Source organism: Solanum tuberosum, unplaced genomic scaffold (genome assembly GCF_000226075.1).
Source record: "Solanum tuberosum cultivar DM 1-3 516 R44 unplaced genomic scaffold, SolTub_3.0 scf00246, whole genome shotgun sequence".
NCBI lineage: Eukaryota > Viridiplantae > Streptophyta > Magnoliopsida > Solanales > Solanaceae > Solanum > Solanum tuberosum.
In genome coordinates this window covers 797,363-805,070 of record NW_006239169.1, presented here as the reverse complement: position 1 = coordinate 805,070, position 7,708 = coordinate 797,363, and the positions used below count along the sequence as shown (strand labels likewise).

The 7,708-nt window shown below is 32.9% G+C and overlaps 1 pseudogene; it reads right to left on the bottom strand.

The window, feature by feature from the left end:
* Positions 1-6,464: 6,464 nt before the first annotated feature.
* LOC102591264 (glutamate receptor 2.8-like) overlaps positions 6,465-7,708 on the bottom strand; it is a 4,927-nt pseudogene continuing 3,683 nt past the window's right edge.

Genomic DNA, 7,708 nt, shown 5'->3' with positions numbered 1-7,708 from the left:
CAATTCTTTTTCGATAATGGTCTCATTCACTTTTCCCTTTTTCTTTTTTCTAGCACTTGACAATGCCTCCGAAATTTGTCTCTTTGTTCTTTTAACATAGTCGGGAGTATATGGATGAGAGATCTTTGATGATGGCCTAATACCTCTCTTAGACTTCATGGTGACGATAACTTTCTCTAAAGACTCAATCTTAGTATTCATGGTGACGATAGTTTTCTCTAAAGACTCTACTCTGACATTCAATAAATCTATCTACTTACTACTCTACTTAATTGAAAATAAAAAATGAAATGGAGGTGCACCCAAACTGTGGAGCAGCAACCTGTGATCCATTCGGTTAACCACATGTTCTTTTTACTCGCGAAAATAGTGCCTTCGACCTGACTTTCTGAAATGGGATTCCGAGAAGGTGGAGTTCAATAACCCAGTTCAGTGACCGAGGAGAGGTTGAGAAGAAGACAATGAATGGAATGGTCGTTCTTGACAGATCCGATCGGGTGTTCATAATCTGGAGTAAAAGGATTCGAACCTTTGCATGCCGGTATCCTTAGTGGATGGAGTTTCTTGAAGACAAGGAACATTCGATGTGAGAAGATGTTCCTACTCCAAAACCACCACTAATATCACCGAAGTCTCCTCCTCTTTCGAAATCAACACCATCAGTACATCTATCAACATTTGGAGTAAATTCTCCTCCCCCTCCATCACCAACACCACTAAAAACTCTCTCAACAATTGGAGAAGATGCTCCTCCACCTCCTACATCAAGATTATGCTCATCAATTATGATGTCTCTTTTTATAGCCAAAACACCATTCAAATTTGTCTCAAACTTTTCAATCTTATCATCCTTGGCTAATTTCTTAGGCACAAACTTAGTGAAAAATTCCATTTCCATTTCACTAGATGTAGGAATTATCCATGGATGCACAATCTACATGTAAAAATAATAATAATTAAAATGTGATAAAGCAACTACTTTCTACATGTAAAAATAATAATAATAAAAATGTGATAAAGCAACTGCTGCATTTAAATATTATTATATACCAGTTGTTCTAATTGTTCCAGCAATTGTTGTAATAACTTCAACAATTGACAGCAACTAATTAAATAAATAAAACACTTGTTGAAAAGGCTACATCAAAAACAGCAAAGCAACAACAATTTCACTTTAACTAAAAATGTTTAAAGAATAATGATTACCGAGTCTTGAGGGGGATCAAACAACTCATTAATGTTAGCTGATTCGTTATTAGTCACCAAAAGCCATCGAAAAATCCTTGGTGAAGACACTTGTTTCAAAAACACCTTATATTTCTTTTGGAGGAAAGGAACAACCTCAAAATGCCCAACACTACATAAAATAATCACAAAAAGAGATCAAAATATTGGAAGCACCCAAAAATAAATGAAATAAATATATATATGAATTAAAATAAAATAAAATAAAATTTAACCATAAAGGCCCATGGAAAGCCATAAAGATTGGTAGTCTTCCCATCAACAGTCTTCACCGCTTTCAATAGATGCTTAATTGTAGTATCATAGCTAATACGACCCCATGGATAAGCAGAGAAAAATCCACTTTTTTGGAATATTTGTATTCACATCTTTTCCACAAAGAAAGCTATGAACAAAATAAAGTAAACACAATGATTTTTTTACATCTTTACTAAGATTTTTGGGTTGGAGATGTTCAATCAACTCATTGCTCTTGCAACTCCTTCCCACAACCTCAAGAATTTCTTTTCGTCTCATTTTTGTCTTAGTTGATATATTTTCACCATCATACACTTCTTAATTATGGCAATTTAAGCCGGTGATGATAACAAACTCCTTCATTCCAAAACAAATCAGCATGCCACTATAATTTATCCAAATTTCTTCTTTTCGATGGCTATAAATTTGACGGCGAAGAAGTTGGTAGACTAAACTCATTTGAAATCTTATACGATCTTCAAGTGGTAAGTAATTTCCGAAAATAGAAGATCGAAAGAACTTTGCCAATTTTGTTTTCTAAAATCGTTCTAAATTTAGAAAACTTACGTAACTCCGACTTAACAGTTAAAGAACCTCTTAAGTTTGGATACATATCAATCATTGACTCCTAATTGTAATTTGCATACCTAATCGACTTAACAATGAAGTTATCGAGTGAAGGACTGAGCGGAGAAGACTCAACAATATGAGATGTCTCCTTTTTTGGAATGGCTATATCATCTTGTTCCTCCTCAACTGCTCTATCATCTCTTTCTACAATTGTAGAAGAAACATCTATTTCATGTTCTCTTTCTTCTTCTATAGATTTTTTCAAAGTTGTGTTTTCTAGTTCTTCTTCTTCTCTTTTGTCTTTGTGTTCTGATTCGCCTTTCATACGTTTTAGTAGGAGTTGTTCGTTTTTTCCTTGGAGTCATGGATGCACAATCTATATATAAAAACAATAAAATCAAAATGTAATAATAAAAAAAGACAATTCATTTTCATTTAGATAATTTTGAAAGTTAGTTTCAAAACTACATAAAGAAATAGGGTAAACAATTATAAATATATCATCAAAATTTGGCTGGATGCATGCTATTTGAAGTATATATGCAAATCATCTATATGCCATCTTGTTTGGGATTGAGGTATAGTAATTATTGTTGTTGTATATAAAGCATGCTATAAAATAAGGTAACAACAACATCAGGAAGTGACAAAATCATATTACATTTTTCCTCTTAAATCATGAACAAAATCATAGGCTTGAAAAAAATGAATATGTTACTAGTTACTATATAATACATTATGTGAAACACACCCACCAAGAGTTAATGAACATCATAATATTGGAAGATAACAACTAATACAAGTGCTCAACTACCAATGATCAAACTAACTTAAGACTAAGAAAAATAAATGATCTCTAAGAACAACATTCTCCATAAGATGAGCAACAATTAAAGGTCCAAGAAAGACACCTCTAATGTCTCAAACATTTACCTAAAAAAATCAAACTTATTTTTTCCTATAGGAAACAAGAACCTAAAACAGGGCAAAACATTAAAATGCAGACATTAAAGAGCCATCAATCACCACATAGAAGAAGATAAGAATAACCCCACATAGATAACAAAAAAAAACAGAAGAAGGATCAATGAAAGCACACAAATCTTGTGTAAAAGACCCACCTTTTTTCCGCAATAAAACCCTACCAAGCAAAATCGTTAAACCCACAAACTTCCATATGCTAAAAACAAAGAAGGTCTAATAAAACCCAATGGAAAGAAAAGAAAAGAGTGTTACCTTGAGGTAGATGACGACTATGACAAAGAAGACCAAGACGAAGGTATTGGAAGTTGCCAACAATTTTTTCGCAACAATGTCGTCTGCCTTTGCTACAAGCTGTTGCAAGGAAGAAAAAGAAAGACAATTGGGAATGGGTTTCAAGCTGTTGCAAGAAAGAAAGAAAAGAAAGACTATTGGGAATAGGTTTATTTGAATATTTTTAAAAGTTTAGAAGTTTTAAATATTACATTTTAATCCCCAATTATCTTAATCACTAATTAAGAAGGGGTTTGACTTGGTCTTTTTTTTTTTGTCACCAATTTTAATTTTAAGACATTTTTGTCACCTTCTCCTGAATTATCTCGAGCTACTTCTCCAATTGTGTTTCCCCAATTCTGCCATGATTCTTCATTTGAACTTTATTTTTTCTTTAACAACAATGGAGCAGCCAAGAAATACTAGAAAATAAAATGAAAACAACCGGTCAATGGAGTAAATTTTATCAGAAAAAATAAAGTTTTTTTTGGAGCAATAATTTTGTTGATCGAATTTAACAACAGGGAAGAGAGGGAGATGTGGCGTGACGTGACTTCAAAGACATTGTCGAGCAGCACCTAAACACACAAAAATCGATCCGATCTGAGCACTTTTAGACGAGTATGATGACTCTACTAATGGAGGAAAGAGAAGAAGGAGAGTGGCATCGTGGTTAGCCATGGCCGTTTCCGAAGCAAACCGTCGTCGCCGGAGCTCGAAGCAGATCATAGCAGTCATGAAAGTAAGGAAAATAAAGACAATTAAATATCAAATGATATTATGAACATAATTATTAATATAATTTAGGAGTTATGATCATCAAAAGTCATGAAAATAAAGACAAGTAAAATTTTCTATTAAAAAATATAAATAAATGAAGGAATATAATTGACATATTCAGTTTTGTACAACAATAAGATATATATAAATAAGAAAAATTATCAAAAAATGAGAAAAAAAGAAGTTAAATATGATTCTTGGCCAAAAAAATGTGTCACGTCACTTTTCTTTTATCTAGATAATTTATATGTTGGTAAAGAAAGTAGATTGAGAGAGAAAAATAATTTTACTAAGTCGTTTATATCCTAATCAAATACTTTTGCATTTTGAATTCGGACCAGATCATAGCAGTAATTTCTGAAATTTCAAAAACTTAAGAACTTCTAACAATAACAATAAAAAAAAAATTAAAATAAGAAGATCACAAAGTTACATATTAATAGTTAAATTTTTTTATGAATTAAACTGTATTTTGAAAATTAATTAACTTTACATTCTCATGTTCTATCATTCATCTATTGGACTAAAAATACCTTTGAACTATTAGAATAGGTCTAAAAATACCCCTCATTCATCTATTGGGCTAAAAATACCCATTTATCCACCTTTTTGGTCCATCTCTACCCTTAAAACTAACAACCACTTTTTTAAAAAATTATTATTATTATTATTTGTTACATGTCATTTTCTTATTGGATAAATTATCTCAACCCATTTAATTTTCCCCTACCCACCCATTGTAGTGAACATGATCAAACCCAATTAGAAGACCCATTAAAAAATAAATTGATTGAATCTTTCTCCCCTAACCCCAAGCCTCTTTCGTCTTCCCTCTTTTCTTATTCAAAAATTTCAAGATAATATTCAATCAAATAATACAATTTCCGCTGCAATACTAACTTGAAGTTGAAGGATTCAAGGAGTATTGATTTTTGCAGTCTTCTTTCCATCACGTAGAAAACTACACCAAAATCTATCAAAATTGCATCTAAGCTATAACAAAACAGAAGCAAACCTGCACCTATATTATACCAAAAACTAAATCAAAACTGTAAAAAAACAGAGGCCAAAAGGCAATGAAAGTGCACCATAATGAGATTAAAAACTGGACCAAAATTTGATGATAAACAGCACCAAAGCTGGTCCAAAAACGAAAATAAAAGTGGTTCAAATTTACTTTATTAACGATGGAATATGTTACAATGAAATTTACGAATTATTCCAACTCCTTAAACGTAAGAATATTAATCAAACTAAACACAATTTCACTATCATACCAACAATAATTGTAATTATAATTAAGAACATTATACTAACTAGACACCATCAACAAATTTTCATATCATACACTTATCTAGATTGCATTGGACATTGTATCATTTGATTGAAAGTAGTCTAGAAATATTTTGAATAAGAAAAGAGGGAAGAAGAAAGAGGCTTGGGGTTAGGGGAGAAAAATTCAATCAATTTATTTTTTAATGGGTCTTCTAATTGGGTTTGGGTCATGTTCACTACAATGGGTGGGTAGGGGAAAATTAAATGGGTTGAGATTTAATTTATCCAATAGGAAAATGACATGTAACAAATAATAATAATATTTTTTTTAAAAAAAGTGGTTGTTAGTTTTAAGGGTAGAGATGGACCAAAAAAATGGATGGAGGGGTATTTTTAGCCCAATAGATGAATGAGGTATATTTTGTCGAGGGGGTTCGGATGAACACTCTCCCTCCCTTGATTTGCTCATCGATACTATTATTGTTAGTGCAAGAGGAAACTGCTAGGGAAGTTGCCTATGATATATGTTGGAGCAGATGGGATATAAGATTTTGATTTGATGGGTTCAATTTTTAGATTCTTATCATTGAGCCCGTTATACTTTGAAATTATGGTGGGTTCATGATATTCTATTATTAATTAAAATTTTAGTGATTTTTCACATATACTTTTATGATCTGTGTCAAAAATGCAAATCTTATACTTATATTCGCCATCCGCCCTGTGTAACTGAACATATTACTGTTTGTCTTCCATGTAGCAGTGATCCTAAAACCTTTCCTTATTTATGATCTGTAACTATGTTCTTATCCTCTAGGCTAGTTCTAGCACCTGCATTATAAATTCACTACTACTATATCTTTCTTTCTTATTGCATTTGGGATTTGCAGATTGCTCTTTGTTATCAAAACATTGCACAAATCTCTCATGTGGTTATTCACATATAACCCCCATTATTTCATATTTTATATAAGAATTATGTAATCAAAAAATAATTTAGCATCTTATGTGTTGATTTTGTTCTGTTATTGTAACATAACAAAACTACCTCATTTGAATTTCTTGAAAACGGATGCATGTATTGAATTCTTTCATGCCACACGTATTTCTTTAAATTATTCCAAACATAAGTACAACAACAACATAAGTAGTGATGAAAAATACAAAGTGAACATAAAATTGCTAAAGAAACAACTAAGAAAAAGTAAGGGTTGAATCCATCTAATGGAATCCTGGAGGCCACCTCTTGATGCTAATATTATGGCCAAGAGTGACAAAGAAATAGTGTAATCTGATTTAACTAACCCTAAAGCTAGTTCATCTCTGTACAATCTCTTACAGGGCCCTATTCAGGTGTGTCACAATTATGTTAGCAGCTATATGTGTCATCTTTCTTCAATCGTTCCTGACATTGTTTCATGAACTGGGGTTCCAGTTTCTGTTGTAGAGAACCCTTCAGAAGCACGGGATTCTCCTAGGCCATCGGAGATTCCGATTTCTGGGCTTTGCAAAGGAAGGTTGGGCGATAATTCAATAGAAGCATCACTTTCTGCAAACACTGTAGCCGTTAGGCTTTCATTCCCTTCAGATGGCTTTTTTGACATAGAATTAGAGTCGTCTCTCTTTAAATCAAAGACTTTTGCTATTGCACAAAGCTTTTTTCCTATTGAATCATCAGTGACTAAGATTTCTCTATTCTGATAAAGGAAGATGAGGAAGAATAGGAGAAGAGAGGAGCCTGCTGATAGGAGAAGAGCGGAGCCTGCTGATACACCAGCAATAAGGAAAAGGCCCTTAAAACTATCGAGTGTGAGGCTAGATGCTATAGCCATTCCATCTTGCTTTAGACAATTTGTTTCATTCCCAAACCATTTCTGGATTATGTTATTCATAGTCTCTCCCTCTATCACCTTCAAGACTGCTCTTGAGACGTCAGGTACCAAAGGAGATCCTTTTGGAAATGCCTGCAACAAGTTGTGGGAAAATTAAAGATTAGATCATTGAGTAAACCACTAACCACTCTAAAACAAATGTTAACACTTGCTGAAACATCAGTTAAGTACAACAATCTTACAAATCCAAAGCCGGCAGCCTTGTATGTCGGACCAACCATAATATACTTCCTGCAGTATTTGCTGAGCAAGAGTCTGAGATAAGGTAGTTCATCAACAATTGCACCAACACCTCCATTTTTACTACCTCTTGAGAGTGCATCATTATACTCTTCCAATGTGCTGTAACTCCTAAATTTGGAGCTGTCAAATTTCATGCGTGTCAAGACATCTTTGACAAAGGAACCTTTTTGGTACCCTACATATTCTCCATTCTTGATGAGATCATTGAGGTC